Below are 19,677 nucleotides of genomic sequence, written 5' to 3' on the forward strand. Positions count from 1 at the left end.
GAAATCTCAAGATTTTTTTCACAGGACTGAAAAAAATCTGAATTTTTTTTGTTCCAAGGACAGATGAAAAGCCAAAACTTTTCGCAAAACTCGATTTCAGTTTGAGCAAAATATTTTTGTTTGAATAAATTCAAAATGTTTAATTTTGATTTCAACCCTTCTTTAAAAAATTGTATAAGTACATTTGAAACAAAACTCAAATCTTTGTGGGGAAAATGGGATGTTCTGACACTTTAAAAAAAATTTTGAAAAAAGTTTCACATGAAATTTTATCAAATACAATCTTGCAAAATGGCGTTTTTCCAAAGAAAACTATTCTGATTCAAATTTTCCAACGAGCTCTAGGTAGATCCCACTTCAGGCAGAAGAAATCTAGTCCAGGTCTTACCTGTGACCAATAGATACAAAGTGTTGACTAAGGCTAAGATCAGATAAATATAAAGCACATCTTTGATCTGTGACAGAAATACCTCAGTCAGGAGGGCTTTGTGTAGGTTTTTTTTTTTATGTGGTTGTTTTGTTTTGATCCAGTCACAAATAAATGGGTGCTATGCTATTGTTGGAGACTAAACTAAACTTTCTGGCTGGATCAAAGCAAACTGTGATGGCACATAAACTGCGTCCCAGTATCTGACGTGTTTGCAAAAGTCTGTTCTTGTTTTCTTCCATACACAGAGCAACCCTATACTTGGTCTAGAATAAGGAAACAAGACTACTTCTGGGAAGATTATGTTCTTTTAAATCTTCCCAGAGAGGTAGGGCGTGCAGTGTTTAAGACTCTTTAGTAGGTGATGGGTAGGGGTAAATGGCAGTTGTGTTGCTGTTTGTGGCAATCCAAAATAACGTTAGAAGCATCCACTGCTTGGATGCAAGGGCTAGAATTCCCATAAATAGGAGGCTAACTCTAGGCTTTCAGATAGATGGTCGAACTGGTTGAGGGGAGATATGATTGTTCTGTATAAATATAACAGAGGGATAAATACCGGAGAGGGAGAGGAATTATTTAAGCTCAGTACCAACGTGGACACAAGAACAAATGGATATAAACTGGTCATTGGGAAGTTTAGACTTGAAATTAGACGAAGGTTTCTAACCATCAGAGGAGTGAAGTTTTGGAATAGCCTTCCAAGGGAAGCAGTGGGGGCAAAAGATCTATCTCGGTTTAAGATTAAACTCGATAAGTTTGTGGAGGAGATGGTATGATTTGGTAATAGGCCTAATGGCCTGTGATGGGATGTTAGATGGGGTGGGATCTGAGTTACCCAGGAAAGAATTTTCTGTAGTATCTGGCTGGTGAGTCTTGCCCATATGCTCAGTGTTCAGCTGATCACCATATTTGGGGTCAGGAAGGAATTTTCCTCCAGGGCAGATTGGAAGAGGCCCTGAAGGTTTTTCGCCTTCCTCTGTAACATGGGGCACGGGTCACTTGCTGGAGGATTCTCTGCTCCTTGAAGTCTTTAAACCAAGATTTGAGGACTTCAATAGCTCAGACATGGGTGAGGTTTTTCGCAGGAGTGGGTGGGTGAGATTCTGTGGCCTGTGTTGTGCAGGAGGTCAGACTAGATGATCATAATGGTCCCTTAGTATCTATAAACTGGTGGGAGCTACTGGGTACTTGGCACTCTTGGAAAATCAGGATATGAGTATCTCCGTTTAAGGAACTAGACAAAGGGTTGCAAATGCTGGGATGCAGAGAGACTCTTGCAATGTTAAAACAAGTGTTCTCCAAAACAGATGACTGTTTGTATGGGGCGGGCTCCGGAAAAGCCCTCACCGTTGGTCTAACTCTGCTCCCAGTGACGTTGGTGGTAAAAATCCCAGTGGTTTCCATAGGAGTAGAGTTAGGCTAACACTGAGCGCTTTTGAGAAGCCTTCCGTCTATTGACAAATATGTGCCAGCCAAAGACTCAGTGCTGCAAAAGACAAAGGCTTTGCTTTCAATCCGATATTAACGTTAATGGAACAGCGGTAAATTGCAGGCCAGAGTCGTGTAAACCCTATCCATATGGGAACTGATGACTGCTATTGCTGTGCTCCATACACTTGGCCACTTTCATAGTGCCATCTGTGTAGATTTCAAACTCCTCCTCCAGAGTACGTTTTTGGCCTAACAAACACTGCTGCTGTTGGGTTTGTGTGGACAAATCTCCCCGCATCGCATTAGACACTTTCCCTTCGGAGGGCTACTCCGTGTGTGCTTTTTTTGTTTTGCAGGTGTCCACTTCTGGTGACAACCAATTTAGTGTGAAGGTGATTTGGAAAATGCTGTGTAAATGCTTATGACAAATGTCTTCACCCTGGCTATAGTAATTGTCCTCTCTGGTAGGTTAGAAGTGAACTGAAATATAAAGTAAGTTGCCCAGATCTGTGCTATTTTGAAAACCAGGCAAGACTGAGTTTAAACTCATCCCACCTCTTCCCCAAAAACTTCCTGATCAAAAGACACTGTGTAAACCACATGAGCTCTCTGGCTTTGGGAGTTACATTCATGCTCTATTGCATTCATTTGTTGTTAGTATCCCAAGGATCTATTAACATGAGAGCTGGGTTAATAGCATGAACCCATGTGGATCAACCAAGGGTTGTGGTGGATTCTCTGTCACTGACAATTTTTAAATCAATGCTGGATGTTTTTTTCTAAAAGATCTGCTCTACAAATTATTTTGGTGAAGGTCTATGGCCTGCGTTATACAGGACATCAGAATGGGTGATTACAGTGGTCCCTTCTGGCCTTGGAATCTATGAAATCCATGCCTAAGTAGGGTGACCAAATGTCCCGATTTTATAGGAACAGTCCCTATTTTGGGGGCTTTTTCTTATATAGGCACTTATTACCCCCCACCCCCTGTCCCAGATTTTTACACTTGCTATCTGGTCACCCCATGCCTAAGGCCTGCAGAGAGTATTACCTCTTGCATCTCTCTTGAATGTAAAGTTTTCTTCTCTGCTTATTTCTGTTCATCTTATTGTTACCACATTCTCCTCCAGTGACTGGCCAGCCAAGTGGAGTTAAAAGCAGCACCACGCTTCATTTTAAGGGTTTGTGTGTGTGGATGGTGTGGCAGATATGGCAATATCCTGGATAAATCTTACTGAATTAAGTTTAAGTGTCTTAGGAGTTTATTGTATTTAAAAATGCAAATGTTTATATGTTACTAGGGGATTGTATGTAATTTATTTAAGGGGAAGACAAGACTAAGGTGAACCCTGGAAAGTGTTATGAGCTTCAAAGGACTCTTAAAATAACAAGCCAGACAAGACTGAACTTTCAGTTAAGTGGCTGTCCTAGGAAATACTTAAGAAAAGGAGACTGCAAATGACACACCGTACCTCAGAATGGCACCCTATAACCCCATATTCATCATTTCTATATGGTTGTGATATTTCATACAAAGCATGTCATGTGAGATACCATATGAAAGGTCATGATCTGCTAAACCCATTGTTCTGTCCAAATATGTATATCATTAGTGCGTATGAAGTTATGAGATTTTGCTTTATGGTTGTTCCTGAAATATGCTGTAAATTTGCTAGTTACATACAAAGGATCCCCACCCAGGAGGGTGCTCCATGACTATTCATCAGCAGGGGTCTTGTAATCAAGGGATTTCCATTTAAATGACAGCTGCCCAAGTCCACACAATGAGGGTTTACTTGATCACTGTGACTCAAAGTTCACCAAGACATGTCGGAGCAAGTGTCTCAGGCAGGCATATGGATTGAGGGTATAAAATAAGGAACAGCATGTCTTTGCCTTTCTCCTCCCCCACCTGTGCTGGAAGTAACTGGAATGCTAAGAAGACGAAGGTCATCTGAGGAGACTGGCCCAGGCTTAAGGGGAAGCCCATATATTAAGAATTGTTTTAAGAACAGTTCACTGGCCACAGGCCTTGTTGGAGTTGGAGTGATCTTTGGTAAGCTTATTAGCATGAGTGTACCTTCTATTATCGTTTTTAATGAGTTTTCTCAGTAACGCTTTCACTTTAAGAATAAATGTACTTGCTTAGAAAGAGCTGTGTGGTAACTTATATCTCTGGCAATTACACTGTTCTCTTACGAGGGGAAAAGTACAGCAGGTCTGCTTAGGCAGTCTGATTGCGCTGGGAAATTCACAGTGCAGATAAGGAACTGTGCAGCCTAGAAATACCATGGTCAGGAGAAAGAGAGAGATGCAGGTGTCCACGTAAGAGAGGTGACAGCTGGGAGCCAGAAGCCTGAGAGTGAGTGTCCTGGCTGGACCCTGGAGGGGGAATACAGGTGCAGTTACCCTGAATTGTGACAGATGGAACTAGAGTTAACTGCAGTGAAGACAACAAATATAAGTCACAGGTAAGACTAAGTTTTAGTCTCAAGTATTTTTAGTAAAAGTCATGGGCAGTAAACAAAAATTCATGGCCTGTGACCTGTCCATGACTTTTACTATATACCCTTAACTAAAACTTGGGCCGGGGAGCCGCAGGTGCTCGGGGGGAGGGGGGGGGTGGGCCGGGACCCCTATTGGTGCTGGTTGGGGTGAGGGCGGGGCGGTCTGCGGCACGCGGCCTGGGACCCTTGCTGGTGCTGAGGGGGGAGGACGGGCGGAGGCATGCAGCCCGGGACCCCCTACTGTGCTGAGGCGGAGGGGGCCGGGCGGCGGCGCATGGCCTGGGACCCCTGCTGGTGCTGGGGAGAGAGGCTGGGCAGTGGGGCTGGCAAGCTCCCCACCTGGCTCCGACCAGCATGTCCCTGCAGCTCCTAGGGGGAGGGGCGACTGGGGGGCTCCGCGTGCTGCTCCTGCCACAAGCGCCGGCTCCGCAGCTCCCATTGGCTGGGAACCGCAACCAATGGGAGCTTTGGGAGCAGTGCCTGCAGGCGCTGGCAAGCCCTTTGGCCCCTTCACCTAGGGAGCTGCAAGGACATGCCAGTGGGAACTGGGGAGCCCCCCACCGATGTAAGCGCGGCCCTGCACCCCAACCCTCTGCTCCAGCTCTGAGCCCCCTCCCCCAAACTGCTGCTGGCCCAGGGGCTGCTTGGCTTGGGCAGCCCCTGAGCCAGCTAATGCAGAAGTCACGGAGGTGACAGAAAGGCATGGAATCTGTGACTTCTGTGACAGACACGCAGCCTTAGTCATAATTAGTGGGAGGCTTATGAGACACTGCAAAGTCATTAGATTTGGACAGAAAGAAAGACACACACGCACACACATGCCGGGCGGGCGGGGGGGGAGATTGTTTGGTTTTTTGCTAATGAGTTCTAGTGACCCTACCAAAGGCTTTTTCTAACTGGCAAAAGCCCATCTATTGCTGCTCCTGCCAGTTATGGTCTAGGCGGCAGCAGCAGGCAAGTGAGGGTTATTATAATCCTGTTTTGAAGCATGGATATGCCAAGATCCTAGCAGCTTTCACTTGGCCGCCTGCTTGCCTAGCTCAGCCAGGGGGTGTACGACTAGAAAGCGCAAAGCAAGAACAGGAGAGGGAGCAGAGAGGGCGAGAGAACGTTGGAAGGCAGCACAAGAATGGCAAGAGATGAGCACAAGGAAAAAGAGGCCCCATAGAAACAGAGCAGCTATCAGTTTACGTGCCTAATGGTCAAGCATCTACCTATATATTTCTCTCCCTCCCTGTGTCCCTCTGTCTCTTTGCAAATCTCATCTGAGAAGATCTTTCTTTGACCATTAGAACTAATCAAAATGTTTTCCAACAAAGCAGGGTTTGAGTGAGTGGGGTTTTTTTTGTTTTGTTTTTTTAAAGTTTTTGTGATTAACAAAATTAGAAGTTTTCACAAGATTTCAGTTTTTGTTAAAACATTTTTGGAAAAAAATCAAAAGGGGTGAGTTTGTTTAGTTTTGGGCAGAAAAATTCAGCATTTCCCAGCTCACTTCACCCCTGGGGGAGGGCGCTTGGGGGTGGGGTGGTAATGTAAAGTCAGAGTGTTCTTTGCTTCCCTAACCCGGGAATGAAGTTTTTCAATTGAAAACTTCAGAAAAGACACACGCACTTTTTTGGAAGTTACTTGTGAAATATATTTCCCCCTCTCCACCAGCTCTACTGAATAAATAGTGTTTGGAATAATTTCTGGAGAGGTAAAGAATTAGTGTGCAGTACAAAGCATCTTCACCCGCTGCAAGCTAGCCTACAGAACTGTTTCTATTACTGTTTTCCTCAACAACCTCTCCCTTGCACTGATTCTCTACTAACCCACCCCGCATGGGTGGCGTATTGAAGAGGCCAGGGAAGGCTAAGCCTCCCTCCCCAGAAGGCCAGCCATGTAGGGGCGAAAGGTCATGGATGTGGCGGGCACCCCTCCGGAGGCATCCCGGCCCACCGCTGCCTTTGGAGCACCAGAAGTGAAGATCCATAGAAGTGGAAGGGTGAGGGGGGCCCACCAGTGCCCAGACCATGGCCTTGCCTGTGCTTTGCTCTACCCCTTCCCCTGAGACCCCGCCCCCGCTCCGCCTCTTCCCCCAAGACCCCCCTGCCCGCCACTTGCTCCTCTCTGCTTTACCCACCTCCCCCCGTCGCTTGCTAAAGGCAGGAAAAAGTGATGGGGCCATGGCCCCATGGCGACCCCCCTCGTTCCAGGAAGGGAGTGGAGAGGAGCAAGCAGCAGGCGGGGAGCCTCGGCAGAGGGGGCAGAGAAGGGGCGGGACGAAGGGAAAAGGTACAGACAGGAGGCAGACTGAATGAGTCCAAACCAAAAGGCTGCTTGATATCTCAAGGACTGTGTTACTATCATGCCTCGTAAACAAGAAAAGTGGAACCAGAACTTAACCCAAATTGGTGTGTTGGGAACTAGACCTAACGGGTGGACAAAATAATGAGGGGGATGAGCTATTCCACCCATCACTCTTTTTGTAAATCCTTAAAGAAAGAGACTTTAGAGGATTAAAATTAGCAAGTTTCACCATCATGGCTGCCACCCTCACCGTCTCCCAAGACTTTCTTTGTCCTAATCCTGAGAGATTCCCTGACTAGACCGAGCCAGAGAGAGAGACCCAGACATCATCGCCACCTCTACTGGCTTCATCAACACCACCTGGGCTGAAATGGGATCCCCACCAGCCCATCTCAACTAACTTCTCTTTTTCCCCAACAAGGACAAGTCATGACAATCTCTGATACATCTGAGAGTCTGTCAAACAAGGTGATTGGTTTTTTTCCCCCTCCCTTCTAAAAAACTCTCTACATCTAAAGGGAAGGGAAGTTGTTAAAGTGAAAGCCTCATTTAATGCCTTACATTTCAAAGGCTTTCGTTGTTTGTCCTTCTTTTCTTTATTTTTAATAAAAGGTTAAAAGGATGTTTCCTGGTTTGTTTGCCATGGTGCTAAACAGTCAGAGATCTCTGTGTACCAAACCCCAAACCTTGTTTAACACTGTCTAATGTTGCACAGTGTCTGGGATATGTTACCACTTATTCTGTCTAAATGAATACAACAGCTCTAACGCCTTTGCTGTTTACCGCAGGCTTTTTAAATTCAGCAGGGTTTTGCCCTATGGGTTCTTGTGAGTCCACTGGGTAGCATCCACCTGCTTTTCCTTAGCTCCAAAGCCTACAGGGAGTTCTGCCTCCAACACAGATGCTCAGAGCTCTCCTATTTTGAGTCAAGAGGCTCCAGCCTGACCCCATTGTTTTGCTTCCAGGGTGAGCCCCTGCTCAGTTGAACAAGTAGGCTCCAAGTTCCAGGGGTGAAATCCTGGCCCCAATGGAATCGGTGGGAGTTTTGACCTTAACTTCAGTGGGGACAAAATTTCATCCCAGCAGTGTCGTGCTTGTGATAACTTAGATTGAGTGCATCTATGTGGATTTTCACCGTGCTCTGTGGGCGTCCTGTCTAGATAGGCAATGAAGAATTCCTTCAGTCCTCATCAGTTCTGGCTTTCATTATTAGCTCCTTCTCAGCCAGCCAGAGGAGAGTTGCACTTCATCAATTTGGTCCTCATGTGTTTGAGGGGAGAAGTGTTGCCTAATGGCTAGCACAAGTGCTTGTGAGCCTGGACCCCTGGGTTTTATTTCCTGCTCTGCCACTGACCTGCTGTGTGACTTTGGACAAGTCATTTCCCCTTCCCATGCCTCAGTTTCCCCATCTCTAAAACGGGATGATCCCAAACATATCCATTTTCCAGGGAGGTAGAGACTGCAAAGTTGTCAGACGACTTAACTGAGAAAACAGAACACGGCCATGGTCAGCCCTTAAGGAAATAGCATTTCCAACAAGACATGAAAGAGTGAATAAAGAACTACTGAGCCTGGAGTTCTAACTAGTTCTGTGCTCCTGGGCTGATCCAAGCCCTCCCAAGCAAAGAGTTTTAGCCTTTTCTGGAGCACACCTGCACTGAGCTGAAGTTAAACCCTTGGGCACTAGAGACCAGGTAGTGGCCTGTCTGAGGCTGAATTTGTGTTTATAGAGTTCAGAGAGGCTCAAAAGATTTTAAAAATGCAAAGGCTGCAGGAGACAGTGTCACAATAGGTTTTTTTTTTTTATCTATTTCTATGGCTCTCCTCCTTGCAGTTGTCCAAGCCCCTTATAATTATTAATGGATTACGTGAGATAGGGAAATTTTAGCTCTGTTTTCAGAAGGGAAACGGGGGCCAAGGGAAGCTTAAATGACTTGTCCACGGTCACCCAGGTAGGCAATTCAACCTGCCTAGTCTGGTTCTGTCCACTATGCTATGCTCCCTCCCACGCTGCCCTTTCATTCTGTGTATGTCCCATTTCCCCCTCCTTATGGGCGATGATCCCATCTCTCTGTAACGTTAGCAATGCAGTCACGCGGGCACTGCCAGCTCCTGGAAAACAATAAGAACGCCACTGCACAGAGATTCTGTGAGTCAGCAGTGACTGAGAGCTGAGACGCAGCAAGAGGGAAACTGAATGAGTCAGGAACTGGAGGGAACCTGAGGTTTGAGAGAAAGTGAAAGGACACGACTGCTATTCGGAGATGGAATGAAGGGAAAAACACCTGTGAAGTCTGGACTGGACAAATCTCTTCACCCCTCAGTCAGAGGCCTTTAGCTTTCTAGCCTTTCAGTTGCTTTAAATAATGGGATTGTTGTGGAATTAAGGGGTGATTAACCCACATGGGTGATAGGTTTAATTAAGTGAGCTGTACAACGGCCAAATGCCACAGATCCCTGGGTTCCCTCATTCCTGGGCTCGAGGATGGTGGAAAGTGGCTTTGTATCATCAGGTGGTTGCACTTCAGTCTCTGCAGTTTAACCCCTGAATTGCTTATTCTGCAGGAAGTCAGGATGGGATCCCGTTCGCTACAGCATTGCACACCTGATTAGGGCCTGTCATAAATAAAGGGAAGGGTCACCACCTTTCTGTATACAGTGCTATAAAATCCCTCCTGGCCAGAGGCAACATCCTGTTACTTGTAAAGGGTTAAGAAGCTCAGCTAACCTGGCTGACCCAAAGGACCAATAAGGGAACAAGATACTTTCAAATCTTGCGGGGAGGCTTTTGTTTGTGCTCTTTGTTTATATGATTGTTCTCTCTTGGGACTCGGAGAGGCCAGGCAGAAATCCATCTTCTCCCACCCATCCTAATCCAAGTCTCCAATATTGCAACCAGTAGAGGTAAGACAGGCAAGGCGGATTAGTTTATCTTTTGTTTTATGTGAATTTTCCCTGTGTTAAGAGGGAGGTTTATTCCTGTTTTCTGTAACTTTAAGGTTTTGCCCAGAGAGGGATCCTCTGTGTTTTGAATCTGGATACCCTGTAAAGTATTTTCCATCCTGATTTTACAGAGATGATTTTTACCTTTCTTTTTTTTTTTTTTTTAATAAAATCCTTCTTTTAAGAACCTGTCTGATTTTTCCATTGTTCCAAGATCCAGGGGTTTGGGTCTTTGATGATTTTTAACCAATTGGTTAGGATATTATTCTCAAGCCTCCCCGGGAAAGGGGATGTAGGGCTTGGGGGGATATTTTGGGGGAAAGACGTCTCCAAGTGGACTCTTTCCCTGTTCTTTGTTTAAAACGCTTGGTGGTGGCAGCATACTGTTCAAGGCCAAGGCAAAGTTTGTACCTTGGGGAAGTTTTTAACTTAATCTGGTAGGAATAAGCTTAGGGGGTCTTTCATGTGGGTCCCCACATCTGTACCCTAGAATTCAGAGTGGGGAACAAACCCTGACAGGGCCCCACTCCTAGTGGGTCCTGGTCATTGTAGAATGGGTTCCTAGGAGAGTAACATGGGGATTTCTCTGCTCCCTCTGAAGTGGCAAACATTGCCCATTGCTGGAATTAGGACTGGAAAATAACAGGTAATGGTCAGAGCTGCTAAAGCAGATCCCTGTATTCTTTAGGCACCTTCGCCATTTGAGGCATGGCAACTTGTACTCTTGGGGGAATTCTGCATCACTGCGCAGTGCAGAATTTGTTCCCCACAAAATTTAATTTTTTCCCCTGCAGAATTTGTGATCTCCCACTGTCAGTCCCATGCATGGCCAGGCTTGAGCTGTCAGCCCCACACATGGCAGCCCGAACCCGACAGCCCCAGTTGCGCAGCAGAATTTTAAAGTATTTAATTTTTTTGGCACAGAATTCCCCCAGGAGGAAACTTGCTATTTCTTCCTGCTGGAGTGTTGGTGCCAAGGATTACAAAGTGGCTTTTAGCATCAGAAGTTAGCTGCATGCGTGCTGTTGTTCATGTGGGCTCAAGGGCATGCAAGGTGCTTTAGAGGAGTACTGTTTACTAAGCACTGATAATAATTCTGTCCAGAAGAGAATATTGTCCAAGTCCCTAATCCTGCAGGCAGGCAGAAATTTGCACACACACGTAGTCCTATGAATTCAATGCTAGAGAATTTAAAATGTGCTTGCAAAGTCAGAGACCAACAGACAGAGATGGAATGCAGGTGAAGTCTGAGATAAGAGTTCATAGAGTTAGATATTCATGTTTCCCCACAAGTCCTGTTGGTTCTAGTTTTAAGACAGAAAACTTTGGTTTTTCAACAAGTGTTACAGCAAAGGCATGGGTGTTGTGAGCAGAGGCTGACATGATTAGTAAGGGAATGATCATTGAAAAGAGAGAAGATTTTTAGCAAGGCCTTGAACAAAAGCAAAGATTTCTGGTATTTTAATTAATGAGGGAACTCAATGCCTAGGTAGCAGCATGGAAAGTGAGACATTAAAATCATGGGTCTTTATTATCCAGTAGAACTGATCATTTTATTTGTTTAAGCAAAGCTGAAATTCTGTATTTTGATGCAAAAATCAGAAACAGAACACTTGTTTGTTGGTTTAAAAGTTATGTTGCTTCTAGGGGGGAAAAAGTTTCCAATAGTGTGGGTTTCTGTTTTTCCGTTGATACCAGAAAATTCGGGAGGAGGGGAGTTCTGAAGTTTCCTGAAGAAGTGAAAACCTGATCTATTAAACTGATTATAAAAATCAGTAGTGGCTTGGTCACCCCCTGGTACCTCTACCCCCATCTCCTTCCCAAATTATCACTTCCTCCCATGCTTTAATCTATGCACATAATATAAAATGCTAGCAACATTTGGTGTGATATCAAAATTGATAATAGTGCACATTTCACAGCAGTGGATTTCATGGAGTTTCTGGCACATCTCCCCCTTTTGAGGGTAATGGTTTTGTTTTTTTAAAATTTTTGTAGGGATCAGTGTTGCAGGTGTCACTCAGTGGTGGTAAAACTGTTTTGAAGAGGAAGATTTTGCAGAGTTTCCTAGAGATGGTCAGATCCTGAATTCATCTGATCTTCTCCGGGAAGTTTATTCTACTGCTGGCATGGGGCTAATCCTCATCCTTTTAACTGTAACCCTTATGGGGTATGTCAGGCTGTAATTAAGGCTTCGAATCTTTCACGGAGGTCACAGATTCCGTGACTTTCCAGGACCTCCGTGATTTCTGCAGCTGCAGCGGCTGGTGCAGCTGACCCCAGGACTGCCCCAGGCAACTGGTCCCGGGCACTGCCCCGGAGCAGCGGTCCAGGAGCAGCAGCGGCAGTGGGGCCATGGGGCAGCCCTCCCTCCAGGAGCAGCAGCGGCAGCAGGACCCCTGGCCACCCCCCACCTCCAGAAGCAGCAGCATCTGCAGGGGCACTGCCCCACCCCCATCAGTAGGTAAGATTTAGTTAGGAGTATTTTTCATAAAAGTCATGGACAGATCACTGTCCGTGACTTTTTGGTTATTGACTGTGACCTGTCCGTGACTTTTACTAAAAATACCTGTGACTAAATCGTAGCCTTTGCTATAATGCAGAGGAATCACACACAGCATTGCTTTCTTCTATCTCTGAACAAGGAGCTTTGTTAGAATAAGGAGCACAGAGGAGAGACAAGAGGGGTGAGGTAATACCTTTTATTGAACCAACTTCTGTAACCCTCAGCAAGTTTGCAGATGACACTAAACTGGGAGGAGTGGTAGATACACTGGAGGGTAGGGATAGGATACAGAGGGACCTAGACAAATTAGAGGATTGGGCCAAAAGAAATCTGATGAGGTTCAACAAGGACAAGTGCAGAGTCCTGCACTTAAGATGGAAGAATCCCATGCACCGCTACAGACTAGGGACCAAATGGCTCGGCAGCAGTTCTGCAGAAAAGGACCTAGAGGTTACAGTGGACGAGAAGCTGGATATGAGTCAACAGTGTGCCCTTGTTGCCAAGAAGGCCAGTGGCATTTTGGATGTATAAGTAGGGGCATTGCCAGCAGATCGAGGGACGTGATCGTTCCCCTCTATATTGGTGAGGCCTCATCTGGAGTACTGTGTCCAGTTTTGGACCCCACACTACAAGAAGGAAGTGAAAAAATTGGAAAGCGTCCAGCGGAGGGCAACAAAAATTATGAGGGGACTGGAACACATGATTTATGAGGAGAGGCTGAGGGAACTGGGATTGTTTAGTCTGCAGAAGAGAAGAATGAGGGGGGATTTGATAGCTGCTTTCAACTACCTGAAAGGGGGTTCCAAAGAAGATGGATCTAGACTGTTCTCAGTGGTAGCAGATGACAGAAAGAGGAGTAATGGTCTCAAGTTGCAGTGGGGGAGGTTTAGGTTGGATATTATGAAAAACTTTTTCACGAGGAGGGTGGTGAAACACTGGAATGCGTTACCTAGGGAAGTGGTGGAATCTCCTTCCTTAGAAGTTTTTAAGGTCAGGCTTGACAAAGCTCTGGCTGAGATGATTTAGTTGGAGATTGGTCCTGCTTTAGCAGGGGGTTGGACTAGATGACCTCCTGAGGTCCCTTCCAACCCTGATATTCTATGATAAGGGTTACAGTTAAGAGGATGGGGATTAGCTAACCGCCAATAAAAAGTGCTCACTCATGAAATCTGTAGCCTCTTTTTGTCCTATGACTACAGGGGTGTTAACTGGTCACTTCACCTTGAATGTTCCCTTAGAATATGTGCTTCTGCTAAACTACCTGTTCAACCTTGTATGTGGCTGTGACACTGAGTGCCTTTCCCAGAGGAAGAGCTCTGAGTAGCTCGACAGCTTGTCTTTCTCGCCAACAGAAGTTGGTCCAATAAAAGCTATTACCTCACCCACCTTGTCTCTCTAATGTCTTGGGACCAACATGGCTATGACACTGCATACAATGAAGGACACAGTGTTAGCACAAGGTATCCTTCCTCTGTTTCACCGTAGAGCTTCTGCCTAGAAGCTTGCCACATCCTCCCTGGCTTCCTGTTACAGCTTTTATGCATATCCTTGTAGTGCATGCAGAATTCTTGCTTTCCATTGCAGTATTGTCACTAGGGGCTTATAACCATTGCTGTCCCTCCGTAGGCGTTGAAGGCATGCAGCTTGTAACAGAGGGGCTCCCATTATTTCCATGAGCAAGCGCTTTGAAACAAGGGAAAAAGCAATTTCCCCTTAATCTTAAAAAGAAAATCAGCCCAAGAATCTGCATTTGCTCTTTGTGTGTGGGCAACATAACCACCCCATCAACCTCAAACATGAGAGCAGCAAATTCATATCCTCCAGTTAAGTCCCATTAGAAACCTTTCTAGTAGGCAGCAGTGTTTGTTGCAGAAGATTTGGCATCTCTCCATTTGCTTTAATGAGACACTGGCTCATGCAGTGTGCTATGCAGCAGCTGTGAGCGATGGGATATTAGATTGACAAGGTGTCAGTAGGATTTGAGGACTACAATCCCAGTTCAAATGGACCTTCTGGTGGCTAAAAAGCCAATATAAAGGCTCAGACTTGTGCAATTGGCGTAATAAAAATGCAACTCACAAAGCAGCTAAAAATAAAAGCAACAGATCCAGCCAAGGGGCAACCTGGTCTAGAAACAGAACCTTTTACTCTAAACCATTCATATTAAGGCAGTACTGTATCTAGGAACCTTAGTCAAGGAGCATGGCTCCAGAGTGCTAAGTATTGTACAGATATGTAATGGACCGCAGTCTGCTCCCCACAGAACTCAAGCTGCCTCAGAGAGAATGCAAGAGGTGGGTGAGAGGGAATCGGCTAACGCTTCAGTTAGCACAGTTTGTTAGCTGACAGTCCAACCACTCTGTGCAGTCTGAGTGGTGTTCCACAGTGAGGTTGTTCTCATGCTACCGTTGTTAATTGAGTGAAGATAACTTGAGTTAACTGTGTGGAGAAGACTTAGGGCTTGGCTACACTTGCGAGTTACAGCACATTAAAGCAGCCCAGGGCGCTCTAACCCACTACCCATCCACACTGGCAAGGCACATAGAGCGCTCTGACTCCGTGGCTAGAGCGCTGCTGGGTACTCCACCTCGGCGAGTGGAATCACGTTTTGTGTGCCCCCGCTGGAGCACCGCGGCACCAGTGTGGACGCCCTGGTCTGTTAATGAGCTCTGATCGGCCTCTAAAAGTATCCCACAATGCCCGTGCTAACCACGCTGGTCATCACTTTGAACTCTACTGCCCTGCCTTCAGGTGACTAACCAGCCCTTTAAATTCTCTGGGAAATTTGAAAATCCCTTTCCTGTTTGCTCAGCCAGGCGTGGAGTGCTTTCAGCGAATCTTTCCAGGTGACCATGCCTCCACGCGCCAAGCAATCCCCAGTATGGGAGCAATGGCAAGGTGCTGGACCCCCATCAGCGTTTGAGGGGAGGAAGCTGTCCAGTCCCAGCTGCGCTCCAGCCATAGGAATTGCGATATCTTCGGGCAGATATCAAGGGACATGATGGAAAGGGGCCATGACCGGGACACACGGCAGTACAGGATTAAAGTGAGGGAGCTGCGGAATGCCTACCGCAAAGGCCACGAGGCAAACAGCCGCTCCTGTGCTGCCCCTGCGACCTGCCGTTTCTACAAAGAGCTGGACGTGATACTTGGGGCTGACCCCACCTCCACTCCGAGTACCACCATGGACACTTCAGAGCCCAGTCCAACAAGGCAGGAGGAGGAGAAAAGCGGGAGCGAGCATGCTCCGGAGGAGGAAGACACCCCGGCATCCCTAGATGGATGCAGCCAGGAGCTGTTCTCAAGCCAGGAGGAAGGTGGCCAGTCACGGTGGCCAGTGTTTGGGGAAGGACAAACACCAGAGGAGGTTCCCAGTAAGCAGCTTTTATTTTGGGAAGGAAGTTATTTGGTGCGGGCTCTTGGGGTGAGGAGAGTTAGGGCTGCATGCATGCCTGGATGCGGAATAGGGCATTGATGTGCTCTCTCACATTGCGATTTTCAGCCTCAGTGATCTCTTCAAAGGTCTCATTGAGAACTTGGACAATGCAAACTTGTGCAGGTTTCTCGGGAGAGCCACTGTGGTCCTTGTCTCAGTAAGACTAACTTGTCCGCGCCACTGTGCCATGAGGGGCGGGGGACCATTGCTGCACACAGGCAAGCTGCATATGGGCCAGGGCAGAAACCACATTGCAGTAGAAGACCCTCCCTTGCTTCCCAGGTCACCCTCAGCAGTGAGATATCTTCCAGGACGAACTCCTGTGGAAATTGTGGGGACAGTGTTCCGTATAGGGGCCCCCTGCTGCTGTTGGCTGTCCTCAAGGCATAGAACCCCAGCCATGAAAGAATCAGTCCCCCTTGACCCTGTGCTTACTCACCATTTTGGGGCTCCCGTGGGTTATGTGCGCTTGCTTTGGGATGGGCAAATTATGCTATTGTGTAGATTGTGCGTGCCCTTAAGTACGGGGGAATCATTGCTCTTTCTGGTGTGAACAATGCTGCCTCTGCTAAGGGTTGCATTTTGCCTTTACAGATGCAACCTTAAGATCTCAGTCGTCTGTGTTATCACCGGCTGAGAGGCTGCAAAGAATCAGGAAGAGGCCCCGCAGAAGCAAAGAGGACATGCTGCATGCAGTCATGCAGCATTCAAGTAATGAAATTCAAGAAGTGCAGGAGTGGCGGGAGAGTGAAAGGAGGGTCCGCCAGCAGAATGCGGATTGCTGGCACCAAAGCACAGAGCGGCTGATAAGCATCATGGAGCACCAAGCGGACTCGATCCAGGCACTCGTAGCCATGCAGGTGGAGCACTACCGTGCCTGCCCGTCCCTGCAGCCCCTTGTCCCAAAACTTTTTCCCTTGTGCCCCCATGTCACCTCCAACCCACTTTCCCCAACGTCCGGGTTCTTTCGCCACCAGCTGCCTCCAACACCTGTAGCTTCACCACCCAGCCCTGAAAACTACAACCCTTACCCACTGCACTCAACCCCCATCACCATGCAGTATAGCCATCCTGAAGTGCAGCACTCATTGCACAGCACTCCAGACAGGAAGGCTGAGTATGGTAACAGGACATACGCAAATCTATGATTGTACCATTCCCCACCTCACCTCCTTGCCTTTTCCTGTTTCCCAAGCAGTTTTGTTTCTTTTCATTAAATGGGTTATTTTTGCTTTGAAAACTTCTTTATTATTGCATAATGTAAAAGATACCTTAGCCCAGGAAAGCAACAGGCACTGCAACTCAGAGTAGCACACACAGATTCCTACTAACATTGGAACCACTGCACTTCTCTCCCGTGCAGGGCACCAGACATTATGGTGGCTTTCAGCCTCAAATTGCTCCCTCAAGGCATCCCTAATCCTTGCAGCCCTGCACTGGGCCCCTCTAATAGCCCTGCTCTCTGGCTGTTCAAATTCAGCCTCCAGGTGTTGAATCTCCGATTTCCATGCCTGAGTGAATCTTTCACCCTTCCCTTCACAAATGTTATGGAGGGTACAGCATGCGGATATAACCGCGGGGAGGCTGTTATCAGCCAGGTCCAGCTTCCCATACAGAGAGCGCCAGTGGCCCTTTAAACGGACAAAAGCACACTCCACAGTCATTCTGCACTGGCTCAGCCTGTTGTTGAACTGCTCCTTGCTGCTGTCAAAGCTCCCTGTGTAGGGTTTCATGAGCCACGGCATTAAAGGGTAAGCGGGGTCTCCAAGGATCACAATGGGCATTTTGACTTTTCCTATGGTGATCTTCTGGTCTGGGGAAAAAAGTCCCGGCTTGCAGCTTCCTGAACAGGCCAGTGTTCCGAAAGATGCATGCATCAGGCACCTTTCCAGGCCAGCCTGTTTTAATGTCAATGAAATGCCCACAGTGATCCACAAGCGCCTGGATAACCATCGAGAAATACCCCTTCCGATTAACGTACTCAGAGGCTAGGTGAGCTGGTGCCAGAATTGGAATATGCGTCCCATCTATCGCCCCTCTGCAGTTAGGGAAACCCATTGGTGCGAAGCCAGCCACAATGTTGTGCACGTTACCCAGAGTCACGGTTCTTCTGAGCAGGATGTGATTAATGGCCCTGCAAAGTTGCATCAACACGATTTCAACGGTTGACTTCCCCACTTCAAACTGGTTAGCGACTGATTGGTAGCTGCCTGGAGTTGCCATCTTCCAGATTGCAATAGCCACCCGCTTCTCCACCGTCAGGGCAGCTCTCAATCTCATTTCTTTACGCTGCAGGGTGGGGGCGAGCTCCTCATGAAAGTGGCATTTCTCATCCCAAAGTTCTGCAGCCACTGCTCGTCATCCCAGACTTGCATGACAATGTAATTCCACCACTCAGTGCTTGTTTCCCGAGCCCAAAAGTGCCATTCCACGGTGGTGAGCATGTCCGTGAATGCCACAAGCAATCTCCTGTCCTACGCATTACTCATGTCAATATCATCATCGGAGTCCTCACTGTCACTTTGGATCTTAAGGAATAACTCAACTGCCAAACATGACGTCCTGGCGAGACCCATCAGCATACTCCTCAGCAGTTCGGGCCCCATTTCCGCAGACTGAAAGGGAAGACAGAGCGCGCAGTAGAAAAAATGTTGAAAGCTGGTGCCAATTGTGAACGGAAGCAGAAGGATTGCTGGGATGTGAACCGATGCATCACGGGGCGGTGCGACAGGACCCAGAATGCCTTGCACCCTCTGCCCCCTTCCCACAAGCCACAGCGCCAGAATGGGAAGAGGTGCTCTGTGGGATAGCTGCCCATAATGCACTGCTCCCAATGCTGCTACAAGTGCCGCAAATGTGGACACGCCAGTGCGCTTGCAGCTGTCAGTGTGGACAGACTGCAGCACTTTTCCTAGTGCGCTCTCCGAAGGCGGGTTTAACTCAAAGCGCTCTACATCTGCAAGTGTAGCCATGCCCTTAGACATAGATAAAATTAAGTTTGGTTGTTGGAGATCATCACCTGGTTATTCTTCTGTGGCTGTTAATTAGCACTGCCCAATAAAAGTGTGTAAGCTTTTTAGTTTGGCCTCTATTTTAAGCAAGCTAATGCCTTAATCCAGACTTTTAAAACTAGGAAGGCCTAGTCCTGTGTTTCTCTGATTACCATCTTCTCTTCAACACACATGCAGTCTGGCTAAACAAAAATCGGAATTTTTGTTTTACAGGAAATTCTGGTGTTTCAACATTTGTTTTAATCCCAAACTGGATGGAATCATTGAATGAAAGAAATTGGTATTTCAATGGAAAGTTCTGAATCAAAAATATTTGGTAATGTTTTGACAATTTTTGGTAAAAAGAAGGTAATGTTTTTGGTAAACATTTTGACAGTCCCGAATCGAAAGATTGTTTTGGTCTGTTAAACCGAATGGAAATGCGGTGGTCAGTTTTGAGTCAGTTTGACATGAAAACTGCATCTGCCTTTGGCAGTGTCCTCAAACTTTTTACCTCACGCCCCCCCAGGACTGGGAAGTGTGGCCACAACTGGGGCTGGGGCCGTGGCTGGGAGCAGGGTCAGGGATGGGGGCCAAGGCTAGGGCTGGAGTCGCAGCCAGGCCGGGAGCCAAAGGTTGAGACCTGGGCTGGCCGCAGCTGGGGGCGGGGCGGGGCGGGGCTGGGAGCGGGAGTGGAGCTGGGGCCACAGCTGGAAGGAAGCTGAGGCCAAGCCGGCAGCCAGGGCCACAACCGGTGCAGAGCTGGGGCTGGGCCTGGGGTCAGGGCTGGGGACGGGGCCAGGAGCAGAGCCATAACCAGGAGCTGGGGTCAGAGCAGGGCTGGTGGTGCTCCCTCCCTGCCACCCATGGGGGCTGGCCCAGGCCCCGCCATGCCCCCCAAACGTTCCTCTGCACCCGCACAGTTTGGGGACCACCGCTTTAGCCAGTAGGAGCAGAAACAGCGAAAGCAGGGACCTGGGGACATCCAGCACATTTTCTAAAGTTTTGACGGGACTTCCTCTGCCCTATGCTGATTGGCTATTTGCTCATCCTTTCTGCCTCCCACAGAGTCTTTTCACTTCTACTTCACTTCACATCTACCCTCTTACCCTCTTCTCCCCAGCCCTGTCCCCCTTTTCCTTCAGTGT

General features: G+C 47.5%; 1 protein-coding gene across 2 annotated transcripts in view; it reads left to right on the forward strand.

Moving 5' to 3' along the window:
• Positions 1-19,677, forward strand: part of LOC119856363 (myogenesis-regulating glycosidase-like) — a 35,893-nt gene that overhangs the window by 8,405 nt on the left and 7,811 nt on the right. The window contains exon 2 of one of the 2 annotated variants that reach the window (XM_043514862.1): positions 2,215-2,322. The exons of the other annotated variant lie outside the window; for it this stretch is intronic. The gene's annotated coding sequence lies outside the window, so the exon portion shown is untranslated. The remainder of the gene's footprint in view (positions 1-2,214; positions 2,323-19,677) is intronic. 2 annotated transcript variants of the gene reach the window in all.

This window comes from Dermochelys coriacea, chromosome 5 (genome assembly GCF_009764565.3).
Source record: "Dermochelys coriacea isolate rDerCor1 chromosome 5, rDerCor1.pri.v4, whole genome shotgun sequence".
Classification (NCBI taxonomy): domain Eukaryota; kingdom Metazoa; phylum Chordata; order Testudines; family Dermochelyidae; genus Dermochelys; species Dermochelys coriacea.